Consider the following 14479-nt stretch of genomic DNA (forward strand, 5'->3'; position numbering starts at 1 on the left):
CCTTCCTTCCTTCCTTCCTTCCTTCCTTCCTTCCTTCCTTCCTTCCTCCTTCCCTCTTTCTTTCTTTCTTTCTTTCTTTCTTTCTTTCTTTCTGTGAATGTTGTCCTTTGCACTGACTCGTCATTTTCCCCTTCTGTTTTTAATTAGAAAGCTCCTGCCTTTGATAAACGTTTCCCAGCTTCCTGCGCTGGAGAAATGAGCAGCCTACTTTCTAATGAGCTCAGTTACTAGAGGATTGCAATAGCGGTATGGAGAATCCGAGAGACAGTCTTATTCAGTGACTGGAGTGTTAGACTAGGTCCTCCGGGGAGGCCAGGGTTCAGCTCCTCTCTCATCTGGTGAGCTCAGTGGATGACCCTGGCCTGGTCTCACCCTCTCAGCATAACCTGCCTCACAGGTTTTTGTGAGGAGAAGAAGATTGCTTCTTCGCAAGGTTTTATCCATGTTCCTGTGTGCACTGGGGAAGGAGATGGGGAGGAAAGGCACAAGTGAAACAAAACAGACTCAAGCTCCTTTTATTGATTTACAAAGCCCTGAACATGGACCAATGGAGAATCACTGATTTTTCAGATCCACTTCTGAAAAAAAGATGAGAGGTTAATTCAGAACGTCGGGTTCAGAGGAGAAATTTGACAAAGGAGCCTTTGGAAGAACTTCTACCTTTATGCTAGGAAAAGCATAAAGGAGTATATTATGCTATGAGAAGAACACTAGAAGCACAGTGTCCAGATCAGGGGAAATAATAGTACCACTCTATTCTGCCTTGGTCAGACCTGACCAGGAATACTGGGTCCATTTCTGGGCACCACAATTCAAGAAGGATGTTGACAAGCTGGAACGTGTGCTGAGGAGGGTGACTGAGATGGTCAAGGGTCTGGAAACCAAGCCTTATGAGGAACAGTTGAGGGAGTTGGGTCTGTTTAGCGTGGAAAAGAGGAGTCTGAGAGGAGATACGAGAGCCATCTTCTAATATCTCAAGGGCTGTCACATAGAAGAAGGAAAAGCTTCTTTTCTCCTGCTCTGGAGGGTAGGACTCGAACCAATGGCTTCAAGTTACAAGAAATGAGATCTTTCTGGCAGTAAGAGCTGTTTGACAGCAGAACAGTCTCCCTCAGAAGATGGACTCTCCTTCCTTGGAGGTTTTTAATGAGAGGTTGGATGTCCATCTGTCATGGATGCTTTAGTTGAGATTCCTGCATTGCAGAGGCTTGGACTAGATGACCCTTGGGGTCCCTTCCACCTCTACGATTCTACGATTCTATGCCCACCTACATCCAAAGCTTTTCTCCTCCAAGTCTTTGCTGGGCAATTATTATTTTTCAGAGCGCTTTCTCTTTTGTAACTTAAAAGATAAAGGGACCCCTGGCCATTAGGTCCAGTCGTGGCCGACTCTGGGGTTGTGGTGCTCATCTTGCTTTATTGGCCGAGGGAGCCGGCGTACAGCTTCCGGGTCATGTGGCCAGCATGACTAAGCTGCTTCTGGCGAACCAGAGCAGTGCACGGAAACGCCGTTTACCTTCCCGCCAGAGCGGTACCTATTTATCTACCTGCACTTTGATGTGCTTTCGAACTGCTAGGTGGGCAGGAGCAGGGACTGAGCAATGGGAGCTCACTCCGTAGCGGGGATTCGAACTGCCGACCTTCTGATCGGCAAGTCCTAGGCTCTGTGGTTTAACCTACAGTGCCACCCACGTCCCCTTTTGTAACATACAGGGTTGCGATTGCCAGCTCCTTCCAGAGGCTGTGGAAGTTTGGTTGGTTTTTAAAACTTGCAAGCCAGCCAGTGTCCCTGACTCTCAGCGAGAGCGTTTCTCCAAAGGGGGAGCTGAGAAGAACATTAAGGCGATGACACGCTGAGTACATTTGCTTTTGGCATCAATGCTATCTCCTTGTTCCCACTCTAGTGTGAAAGTCCCTCATTAAGAGCTCCCGGCAGCCAGTCCCCAGGGCCTCGTTCACGCAGGGTCCTAAACATTTCAGCTCCTGCTCGCTGAGTTCACGGCTCGTCCCTCCGGCAGTTTTTGGTCCGCGATCAGCACGGAAAGAAGAGGAAGGTCACCAAGGGAGGAGAGGCTTTCAACTGAGTCAGGCCAGTGGCCCAGTTCGCCCAGTTCTGCTAATGGGCTTATGTCAGAGATGGCTCACCCCTCTGATAATTTTATTTTTTGTAGGGGTGACCTTCTGTTATTTGACAGAGGAAAAGGTGGCAGTGATTTTTTAATTTATTTTTCTGTTTAAATGATTTAAATGATTATTTATGTAGACAAAGATTAAATGTAAGGTATTGGTTGTGTTTAGAATAGATTTATGAAAGATTTAGAAAACTTATTGATTAGAATATTTGTATGAGATTGTATGGGAAAAATACGGAATAACACTTACAATCTTGCTTAAAATGTATATAGGAAGTGCAGTGTAAGCGATGGAAGTCAGTCAATGAAATTTTAGTATTGAGATATTTGTAGAATAAATTTGGAAGAAATTCTTCCAACTTTTCTTCTTCTCCTTATTTTTTCTTTTTTCTTTTTTCTTTTCTTTCTTTTTTCTTTTTTGTTCTTTTTTTATATATGTATGTTTATCTGAAACATATGTATGTATGTATGTATGTATGCATGCATGCATGTATTTGCAATATTTTGCTTATGTTTTGTAATAATTATGTTAAATAAAATTGTTTTTTTAAAAAAAGATTTATTTATTTTTAATGACATGATTCTCTGCAACTTCCTCACTGTGGAACTCTCAGCAAGTGGAAGACCAGGAGACAGACAAATCTTTATCTGCTCTGCCATGTTCTACCACTTTCACCCAGGGGTACAGAGATAGTTTTTTGGGGAGGAACTTTCTTCCTTCACCCATCAGTCTCAGAGTGGAAGTTCCTCACATGAGTGGCAAGAAGCAGCCATGACAGTTGGAGATAGAGCAGTCCATATGTTGCCATTCTGCCGGAGAACCATCCAATAGACCTGCACTTTGGGACAGCCTGCCAAATGATATATAGTGAACTCTTTTCAGACCAGCTAAAAACATTCTCAGTTAGAAAGTTGTTGCAAGTTTTAATCTGTTTTTAGTCTAGTGTTGTTTTAACCTTTGGAAAGTTGATTTTTCTTATTGCTAATTTTATAGTTGCATCATTTTTGTAAACTGCTTTGGGGTTTTTTGTTTTTGTTTTTACAATCGAGTGGTGTATAAATTTTATGGGGGGAAAATACACTAACGAATAAATGCAGAGTAAGATAATCAGGTGTAGAAACCGGCTTCCCGATAGTGCGATTGCTAATAAGTCCAACAGGCTCTGGTTCTCAAACCGTTTAGGAACAGCTTGCCCCACTTTTTTGGGTATGTGTGTCAAAGTTCCAGTTGTGGTTTCTAAAATGTGTGTGTTGGTCAGTTGCATTTTTACCTACATACGCAACATGGCATCGTGGCTATTAGCATTTGATGATATAAATTATATTGCAGGGGCTGCAGGTGATGTCCTGTTTAATGCAATGTTCTCTATCCATGCTACTGCTTTTTCAGGTTTTAGTGATTAACTGCATTCTACCAGGATCCAGAACAAACTTGCCTGAAGTTCTCTTTTATGCTTTCAAATCTATCTATCTTCTATCTATCAATATCTATCATCTATCTATCTCTATCAATCATCTATCTATCTATCATCTATCTATCATCTATCTATCTATCCATATCTATCATTCTATCTATCTATCATCTATCTATCATCTATCTATCTATAATCTATATCTAATCTATATCTATCTATCATCTATCTATCTATCTATCATCTATCTATCTATCTATCTATCTATCTATCTATCTATCATCATCTATCTCTATCTATCATCTATCTATCTATCGATCTATCTATCATCTATCTATCCATATCTATCATTCTATCTATCTATCATCTATCTATCTATCTATCTATCTATCTATCTATCTATCTATCTATCATCTATCTATCTATCTATCTATCTATCTATCTATCTATCTATCATCTATCTATCTATCATCTATCATCTATCTATCTATCTATCTATCTATCTATCTATCTATCTATCATCTATCTATCTATCTATCTATCTATCTATCTATCTATCTATATCTATCTATCTATATCTATCTATCTCTCTATCTATCTATATCTATCTATCTATAGCCCCCCCCCCCTCTCTCTCTCTCTCTCTCTCTCTGCCTACTACTAAGAATAGTCTTGAGGCGACTCACATTATAAAAGTTCTCTCTCTCTCTCTCTCCCCGCCCTTATATGCTGTACTTCCCAATGGAATATACATGAGCTAAATCAATAGTGACGTACCCTGCAGCTTTTGCCTATAGTTTGTGCAACTTGATGAGATGGAGGCTGGTTCTCTTGAGTAGCCGCTCCTTGTGAAGAGAGCAGAGGAACAGTTCTCACCATCTAGAATATATGGACAGTCTTGACCTCTTTCCACTGTTAAGCATTGCGAAGGATGTGATTAACATACCAAATTGTTTTCCCTGTGAGTTTTGCGTGCTGCTCGCTGTAAACCGACCCCCACAAATCCCAGCAGATGCGCCCAACTCCTCCTCCTCCAGGATTGGGAAGTGGGTGGGAGAGGTGGGTGGGAGAGGCACTTGAGCCAGTTCTGTGACTGGTTCCCAAACTTTCAGAAGGGGAAAGTTATTTTAAAGTTACTAGCTACTTCAAACAAATTCAAATCTCCAAGGCCTGATGAGCTGCCTCCAAGATACTAAAAGAGCTTGTGGCTGCAACTTCAGAGCTTCTGTCTATAATCTTTGAGAATTCTGGGAGAACAGGTGAGGTCCCTGAAAACTGGAGGAGAGCAAATGTTGCCCCCATCTTCAACAAGGGGAAAAAGGAAGGCTCAGCTGTTCCTGAATATTTTAATCAATTATTTTGTATGCCTTCCCCCACCCCATCACCTTGCACCATGCCTAAAGAGGGGGAGGCAGCTTCCTTCCTTCCTTCCTTCCTTCCTTCCTTCCTTCCTTCCTTCCTTCCTTCCTTCCTTCCTGTATACCTGAAGGAGCGTCTCCACCCCCATCGTTCAGCCCGGACACTGAGGTCCAGCTCCAAGGGCCTTCTGGCGGTTCCCTCACTGCAATAAGCCAAGTTACAGGGAACCAAACAGAGGGCCTTCTTGGTAGTGGCGCCCGCCCTGTGGAACGCCCTCCCACCTGATATCAAAGAGAAAAACAACTACCAGATTTTTAGAAGACATCTGAAGGCAGCCTTGTTTAGAGAAGCTTTTAATGTTTAACAGACTATTGTATTTTAATACTTTGTTGGAAGCCGCCCAGAGTGGCTGGGGAAACCCAGCCAGATGGGCGGGGTATAAATAATAAATTCTATTCTATTCTTTCTTTCTTTCTTTCTTTCTTTCTTTCTTTCTTTCTTTCTTTCTTTCTTTCTGTCTTTCCTTCCTTCCTTCCTTCCTTCCTTCCTTCCTTCCTTCCTTCCTTCCTTCCTTCCTTCCTTTTTCTTTCTATATGTCTCTCCCCGCCCCCCCCGCACACATTTTGCATGCACAAATTTTGCTGTGTCCCTCCCCGTCACCCTCTGATGTTGCTCTGGCAAGTGCCCCCCCAGCACCTCTTCCCTCTTCCCCCAGGCACCGGCAAATGTGTCCTCTTCAAAATATGGCAACCCCATAATATGGTAACAGAGAAACTTTTAGTAATAGCTAAAGATATTAAGCTAAAGAGCTGGACTATAAAGAAGGCTGATTGCCAAAGAATTGATGCTTTTGAATTCTGGTGCTGGAGGAGACTCTTGAGAGTCCCATGGACTGCAAGAAGATCAAACTGATCCATTCTGAAGGAAATCAGCCCTGAGTGCTCACTGGAAGGACAGATCCTGAAGCTGAGGCTCTAATACTTTGACCACCTCATGAGAAGAGAAGACTCCCTGGAAAAGACCCTGATGTTGGGAAAGATGGAGGGCACAAGGAGAAGAGGACAACAGAGGATGAGATGGTTGGATAATGTTCTTGAAGCTACCAGCATGAGTTTGACCAAACTGCAGGAGGCAGTGGAAGACAGAAGTGCCTGGCGTGCTCTGGTCCAGGGGGTCACGAAGAGTCGGACACGACTAAACAACAGCAACAAAGATATAGCGCAGTAGAAAAGGTTTGGGGGTTGGAAGTCAATTTATGAAACAACATAATTATTTGGTATGAAGATTATTGTGAAAAATTATACTGGGGAAAAAAGGGTGATACTTTTGTGACTCAGAGAATCTTGGGAAGCGTAGTTTGCAGGGCATTCTTTGCTGAGAAACTACAAGACCCATCCTCATCTAGTTGCCAGGGTCACCGGTGGTGGTGGTAGGGCTGGGGGGGGGAGAGAGGGAATGATTATTCAGCCACTTTAAGCCCACAATGTAGTTACGCCCTCGGGGAACAACCTCGTAAAACAAAAACAGAATGTAGGTTAATCTGATCCATTCACAGACCTGTCATTCAATCACAGGCAGCTCGCTATGCAAACAAATCACCGAGTGGCGCTTGAAAATCCTGATATTTAATTACAGTCCTCAGCTTTGATTGGGAACATGCACAGTTATTAATAAACCACACTCGATGATAATTCACTGGGTGAATATCTCAAAAGGTCGCCGGTGGGGGGGGCGATGGCGGCGATTGGGGACAAGAAATGCGTTTGCAAAAAATGAAAAGAAGGTGGGTGGATACATGTTTTGCAAGAGACAATAGACGAGAAGGAAGATTGATTGTGGAGTTTTGCCGAGAACATGTGTACTATTAAAAAAAACCACACAGCCCACACCATAGCACATCGATGTGTTCTCTCGGCCCTTTCGATCGACTGAGCCTTAAAGGAAAATTACATTTTCTATCACATAATCAATTGGGGTTAATGGAGCCTCTCGGGGGCTCTCGTCCGACTTTCTTGTTACACCAATTGGCCATTTCCCTGAAAGTTTAGCATTTAATCAGACGCTAAGTGCTGCAAGGACTTGGGTGAGACCCTAGTGGGTGGAGAAGCGAGGGCTTCTAAAGTTCAGTCGCAGGCAAGTTTCCCCCAAGAAGCCATTCCTTTCCTTCTCCTTTTAGCCTACTTCTCTTCTGAGGAGACGGGCGGTGATTATTATTCTGAGTAAATCAAACAGACTCGCAGCAACCCAGATGTGGTGGGAATGGGGTTGGCTGCCTCTTTCTGCATTTTGCTGCTGAAAGTTGGCTTGTCAGCAGGGAACCCCCTGAGCAGGGACCCCCTCAGGGGATCAAAGCGGTCCAATATTAAATTAAAAAATTGAATTCAAAAGGGATCCCAGATATACCAAAAAAGACACAGTTGATGTATATTATGGAAAGGCATCAAAACCGGAAGCTCGTTTTTAAGTAGAAAAAAGGGAGAAAATTCAATTCCGTTGACATTTTAATGGGAAACCACCTGATTGTACTTTCTGAAACAGTATGTAAACTGAAGCATAGCGATGCTTTGGAATTCGATCAACTCCGAATTTTGTCACCCGGTACTCAGATTTTTAAAAAGGTGTACAAAGTGGCGTCTTTCAGAGGGAAGGCATATAAAGTAGTGAAATTAACATGCAAATTTGCATTACGTTAGGGAAGTTCGCTTGCAAAAATGTGGATATTAGGCAAAATAACATATAAATATTGGGAGAAATTTGCTCTAAAATGCAGATGAATGTTCACAGGATTTGAAAGGACTTTGCAAACCGATGCAGGGATGCAGAAAATTGAACTTGCAATTGAAAAAACTGGAATGGGCAGATCCATTCTTCCCAGCTCCTTAGAGATCAGCCTTTTCACACTCAACTTGAACTCTGCCTCCTTCACTTTCTCGCCAAATATTAACTCCTAGCTCAGCTCAGCCTCCCTTCACAGCAAACCCTGCCCAATGAGGGTTGGACATACTTAGTGGTCACCTGCCCTGCCCTCTCTGCCCTCTCCTTCTTCTGGTATCCCACAATGACTCCACCTGCTAGAACATCTGCATGGTGGCTCTGCCCCACCTGGAGAACCACTTCCAGTGGCCATGAAATCATGATTGACAGTTGGTGTTAGAACAGAAAACTCAGGGGAGGGGGAAGTGGAATGGAGTATCCTGGGAAGGATACACCTGCCCATTCCCAAAATTGAAAAAAAAAATTATGGTGGTGGGACTGAGCAGAAAGGGACAAAAAGATGGTGGCCTCCTGATTTCCTAACTGAGAAGAAATTTGAAATGGGGACTGTGAGCTCATCCTTCTTTGCTGTGGCCTGGGATGGTCCTCCTCACCCCATGGACTCCATGGAGAAACAGAGGCTGAAGATGCTAAGCTGCTGCCTGAACATCAGACAACGGGAATTTGGAAGTTGTTGGGGATTTTTTGATTTTTTTTTGCTTTAAAGAATAGTCATGGAAGCAAATTACCTCATTAATTTAAAAACTCCACCAGACTGATTTATGAGGGGGGTCTTAGATAATGTGTTTTAATTTGATGCCTCAGTAGACCTCCGTAGTAGCTTATTGGGCCTAAGATGGGAATATTTGTCACTACCCTTCCGGCTTTTAGGTGGGGGCAGGGAAGGAAATAACTTGTTCTCTGACGTGACACAGGTGTCCAAGATGGAGATTTTGCAGAGAGATGTTCAGACAACACGTTTTGTTTGCAACAACGCCAACTTGTCCTGCGAATGTCCTGACCTGCTTGTGGTTACCCATCCTGTAGAGCCACAGCCAGACAGTGCAGACAGTATTGACCTAGACTGGGCCAAGGATCTGGCTCTCTATAAGGCGTCCTGTTCTCACAGTGGCCAGACACCTCCAGTTCAGACCCCATTAGTGTACACTTATGGAATATACTCAGAGTCGAGTGTGGATTTCATGCTCTTTATTCAGCTCATAGTGGTGAGGAGGAATGGAAGTTCCCCCGAAACGTCTGCTTTATATACATTATTTACACAAAGGGCCCCACGTGATTGGCTACTTCCGGGATTCTCCTGTAGGCCAATCAGGTTGCGGATTCACTTCCACCTGGATTTGGATTGGGTGGCTCCTGCGGACCAATCAGACAGCTGCATTCTGGATCCTATTGTTCTAGGACCAATCAGACTGCTGCAATCTGAATCCTATTGTTCTAGGACCAATCAGACTGCTGCATTCTGAATCCTATTCAACTCAGTACATAACAATTTATAAACACCATCTCCAACTCCTCGAAAGATTCCATCAACGGTGTTTCTGAATTTTTTTACAAATTACTTGGGAAGACAGGCAAACTAATATCAGTGTACTGGAAGAAGCAAAGATCACCAGTGTCGAAGCAACGATTCTTCAACATCAACTTCATTGGACTGGTCATGTTGTGCGGATGCCTGAGTATCGTCTTCCAAAGCAACTACTCTATTCCGAACTTAAGAATGGAAAGCGTGATGCAACAAAAGAGGTTTAAAGACTCTCTCAAGGAAAATCTAACAAAATGTATAAACACTGACAAACTGGGAATCACTGGCCTGTGAGCGCTCCAGTTGGAGAACAGCCTTGACCAAAGGTGTCATGGGCTTTGAAGACACTCAAACACAGGACGAAAGGGAGAAACGCGCTAAGAGGAAGGCACATTTGGCAAACCCTCAGTGTGATCAACTCCTTCCTGGAAACCTATGTCCCCACTGTGGAAGGACGTGTGGATCCAGAATTGGCCTCCACAGTCACTTATGGACTCATTGGTAAAACAGTGTTCATGGAAGACAATCTTACTTGGCTACGAGTGATTGCCAGAGAAGAAGAAGAAGAAGAAGAAGAAGAAGAAGAAGGCATTTGAAATTAGGCTTTATTTATTTATTTATTTATTGGACGCGGGTGGCACTGTAGGTAAAACCACAGAGCCTAGGATTTGCCGATCAGAAGGTCAGCGGTTCAAATCCCCGTGACGGGGTGAGCTCCCGTTGCTCGGTCCCTGCTCCTGCCAACCTAGCAGTTCGAAAGCATGTCAAAAGTGCAAGTAGATAAATAGGTACCGCTCCGGTGGGAAGGTAAATGGCATTTCCGTGCACTGCTCTGGTTCGCCAGAAGCGGCTTAGTCATTCTGGCCACATGACCTGGAAGCTGTACGCCAGCTCCCTCGGCCAATAAAGCGAGATGAGTGCCGCAACTCCAGAGTCAGCTACGACTGGACCTAATGGTCGGGGTCCCCTTTACCCTTTACCCCTATTTATTTATTTATTTTGCCCTGGTGTGCATCACTTTATATTTCCTTCCACTGATGCACATTTGCCATTTTACTGCTGCCTTTATACTCTGTCTCTGTGCAGCACAAATATGAGGAATGTTCCCAGAGAAAAAATTGCAATGAAACTTCATTTGCTTTCAAAGTAAAGTGCCTGTACTTGACAGGCTTTTGCATTTCAGCATTGTTGTATTGTAAGCTGTTGTACAACAACTCCTTTTTTATTAAAAAAAGAGATAGATGTGCATTGCTACAAAACCCTGAGTTCCCTCAGAGCATGGAATGTTTGCCCTGTCTTGAACTCCAGTTGAAGATGGAAGAAACAACCTTAAATACAGGTGATGGCCATTTTGCACAGAGACGATCCTCCTGAACCCTGCAGAGCTCACACAAATCCACTGTGCCTCGTTATGCTTCGTTATGCCCCTTCCCCACTTTTCCAGCCACTTCTGGGTCATGGCAATTTGCATGCATGCAATTGCATGCATACTGGACAGGCGTGAAATGGTCGTTGCCTGTAGGACATTTTTATATCGCTCTTTGGTCCTGATGGATCCTAGGGTGATGCATTTTTAAGCAAGCGAAGAGTGTAAGAGCATAAAAAGAGCCAAAGGTCCATATAGCTCAGCATACTGCAAGCAGGATTCGAACACAAGACCCCCTCTCCTGTGGTTTTCAGCTGCTGGTATTCAGAAGGATTGCTTGCAAACAAACGTGCAGGCAGAGCATAGCCACTATGGCTAGTAGCCATCAATAGCCCTTTCTGCCATGAATTTGTCTAATCTTCTTTTAAACTGGTCTGATTCACGGGATTTGGGGTTTTCTACTTCTGATTTTTGTAATACAGCTCTTTGCTTTTTTTAAAAAAATGCATTGTTTGGGGAGGAAGAGGATACTGAGTACATTTGAGATATGAATTTACAGTGGTACCTCGGATTACATATGCTTCAGGTTACATATGCTTCAGGTTACAGACTCCGCTAACCCAGAAATAATGCCCCAGGTTAAGAACTTTGCTTCAGGATGAGAACAGAAATTGTACTCCGGTGGCAGCAGGAGGCCCCATTAGCTAAAGTGGTGCTTCAGGTTAAGAACAGTTTCAGGTTAAGTACAGACCTCTGGAACGAATTAAGTACTTAACCTGAGGTACCACTGTATATTTAAATTTTATTTTGTGAGGAAAGATACACTATAATATATTTTTGGGTGGTTTTTTTTGTCTTGAAAATGCTTTAATTGGATGGGATGGACTTGTGAATAAACACACTGGGCTGGAAAGAGACTGATTCATCCATGCAATCCTTTTGGCACTTATCACCTGTGTTTGCAATTAGAGGGAGAGATTTCTCTTTCAGAAATCTCAGAGATGAAGCAAAGTTTCCTCTGCCCTCTCGGAAATGTATGCTGCCCCTCCTGTGATGCATCCATATATATATATATTTATTGTATTCCCACTGGTGTTTTCAAACACCTTGTTTCTCCATGACACTTCATTGCTCCTTTTTTTTTTTTTTTTTTTACAGGCAGACCTCACGCTTCTGCCAACAAGGATCTCAGGGAGGCATTCATAAAATCAATACAAACAATAAACAAGTCAATAAGACAATTAAAAGCGGAGCAGATTCAGTGATTAAACAAACACAATCCAATTCAAACCAAATAAAAAACACACACACACACACAAAACCCCAGCAAACAAAAAGAAAAGAAAGCCAGTTTGGTGTCAGAAAAACAACTGCTGTGTTTAAAATCTTCTCCAATTTCCGAGAATTTTTTTTGTCCTGTGAAAGGCTCGTCAGTTTTTCTGCCTGTTTTGCTAGAGCTCTATAAAATGTCTATTGATGTGGGGCTGAGCTCCTTTTATCGCTGTAAAATGGCTGAGGAGGCTGTGCTTTTCTTTCCATTAAATATTTCTCTGCAGCCTCCCCAGGTGCCAGCACCTCATAATCAGATAAAGCCCCATGGGAGGAGTTAAGACACCTACCCCTGGGCTTTAATTGAAGTCTGGGGAGCTGGAGAGGCTGACTACTGAGCAGCTGAGACTAGAGCGCTCACTGGTTTTCTTCTGAAGGGATCACCTTCCTTTTATTATTTATTTGTCGCATTTATATCCCCTCTGTTTCTCCCAAGAGTTCAAGGTGATATCATGGTTCTTCTCCCTCCTCATGTTATCCCCATAACAGCCTTGTGAAGTAGGTTAGGTGGAGAGGCAACGACTGGTCCCAAGTCCCACCCAGTAGGCTTCATGCTCAAGTGGGGATTTGAACCTTGGTCTTCCAGGTCATACTAGGACACTCTAACCCCTACACCATGCTGGCTGTATTGTTTTATATTTAAAATGAAAAAGGTTTCACTTAACCCTCCCAAAACAATGACTAGGTGTCCAGTTGGCAGCCTTCCTGCTTCCCCACAATCTCAGGAAAATCCAGTGGAGGATGACACAGGGTTTTCTGGAAGTATGGGTACCCGGGGAGGCTGCAGAGGAAAGATCATTGGAGAGAAGTCCTATGGAATGAAAGAAAGGACACTCCCAAGCCTCTTGTCTTGAAAATACAATAACCACATAGCCCACCCATGAGGATTTCCACAATGGTAATTTTCAGTTTTCTTTCTGATTGATTGGTGAGGAATAACTGAAAAAATAACGTGTGTGTGTGTGTGTGTGTGTGTGTGTGTGAAATTTGGCAGAGGGATAAGAAGACCCTTCTTGGGTGGAAAGTCCAAAAATGGGACCATTGAGGAGGCAAGTGTCGTTACCTGAGTCACCTCTACCTGCCTTAGACTCACACCTAGTTCCCTGTCCCCAATAGCAAAGCATCCATCAGCTTAGCAGAACTGTTGCTACTTTATTTAGGTGTCTCCATACTCGCAGTCAGGGCCAGATTTAGGTTTGATGAGGCCCTAAGCTACTGAAGGTAATGAGGCCCTTTATATAATCCAGCTGTCCTTTGTCAACAACAAATTGTCGCAATTTTTGGTGTTGAATATACGCTATATGCAGAATGTAGGCACCCTATATACAGTGGTGCCTCGCAAGACGAAATTAATTCGTTCCGCGAGTTTTGTCATCTTGCAATTTTTTTCGTCTTGCGAAGCACGGTGTCGGGAAAGTTTTGGAAAAGCTTCAAAAATCACCAAAGTCTTTAAAAACCTCAAAAAAGGCTACCACACCGTGTTCTATGAGTTGCTCCTCGAAGTCAAGTCGCAACTGTATTAACGATGTTAAGAAAAAGGAAACAAACTTGCAAGACGTTTCCGTCTTGCGAAGCAAGCCCATAGGGAAAATCGTCTTGCGAAGCAGCTCAAAAAACAAAAAACCCTTTCGTCTAGCGAGTTTTTTGTCTTGCGAGGCATTCGTCTTGCGAGGTACCACTGTATAGAAATGAGCAAACCAGTGATATTTTAGGGAGCAGGCTAGCAGGCGGGGCCCATGACTTACATCATAGGAGCCTACACAACACAAAACACTGTTGCTGTGTTGAATATATGCTATATGGTCATTTATGGACCTAATAGATATTTAAAGCCGTTTGCACATGACAAATAGGAGCCTACACAACACAAAACACTGTTGCTGTATGTAGGTTTTATTTGATTTGTTTTTTATCTTATATTTTGGAAATGTACATCCAGGTTTTTTCCCTTTACATTTTTTGGGGGCCCCCAAGAGAGTGGGGCCCTAAACTATAGCTTGTTTAGCTTATACGTAAATCTGGCACTGCCTGCAGATCACAAGGTGACTTACCTAGTAAAATACGTATTGAAAACAGTAATAACTAAAAGTGATGCACACATTTCCCATCAGAACAGAAGAGACTTCATCCTTCCTGCAGGGTAAAGGGTCACGTGCAACATTCTCTGTCTGTTGGTGCAAGACCCCTTGCACACGCAATAGCAGTGACAAAGCTTAATGGTTGTGCCACAGAGAAATCCATTGCAATAGTTGTGCGGGCAGAAACTTGCTGCATAACATTTTATGCTTGCTGCGAAACAGCTGAGTCTTGCTGTGCAACAGCTGTTTTTTTCTTTTTTCTTTTTTAATATAGTTTTATTAATATCCAATATATATGAATTACAAATAAGGAGAGGTGAGAATACAAAAATAAATAAATAAATAAAAAATCCCAACTTTCCCCGCTCCCACCTCCAGGATGGATCAATCTACTTAAGTTTGCCACAGCTGAAACCACAAATTGGACTTTGTCAACAGCTGATGTTTTTCCCCTGTGCAATCTGTTACACAGCCATCTTTGGTAACATCCTTGCTTTGGCAACCCC

General features: G+C 43.1%; 1 protein-coding gene across 2 annotated transcripts in view; it reads right to left on the reverse strand.

Moving 5' to 3' along the window:
* Window positions 1-14479, reverse strand: part of GFRA4 (GDNF family receptor alpha 4) — a 136061-nt gene that overhangs the window by 54654 nt on the left and 66928 nt on the right. The gene's annotated exons all lie outside the window — the stretch shown is intronic.

This window comes from Podarcis pityusensis, assembly GCF_964106645.2.
Source record: "Podarcis pityusensis genome assembly, chromosome: 9".
NCBI classification, from domain to species: domain Eukaryota; kingdom Metazoa; phylum Chordata; class Lepidosauria; order Squamata; family Lacertidae; genus Podarcis; species Podarcis pityusensis.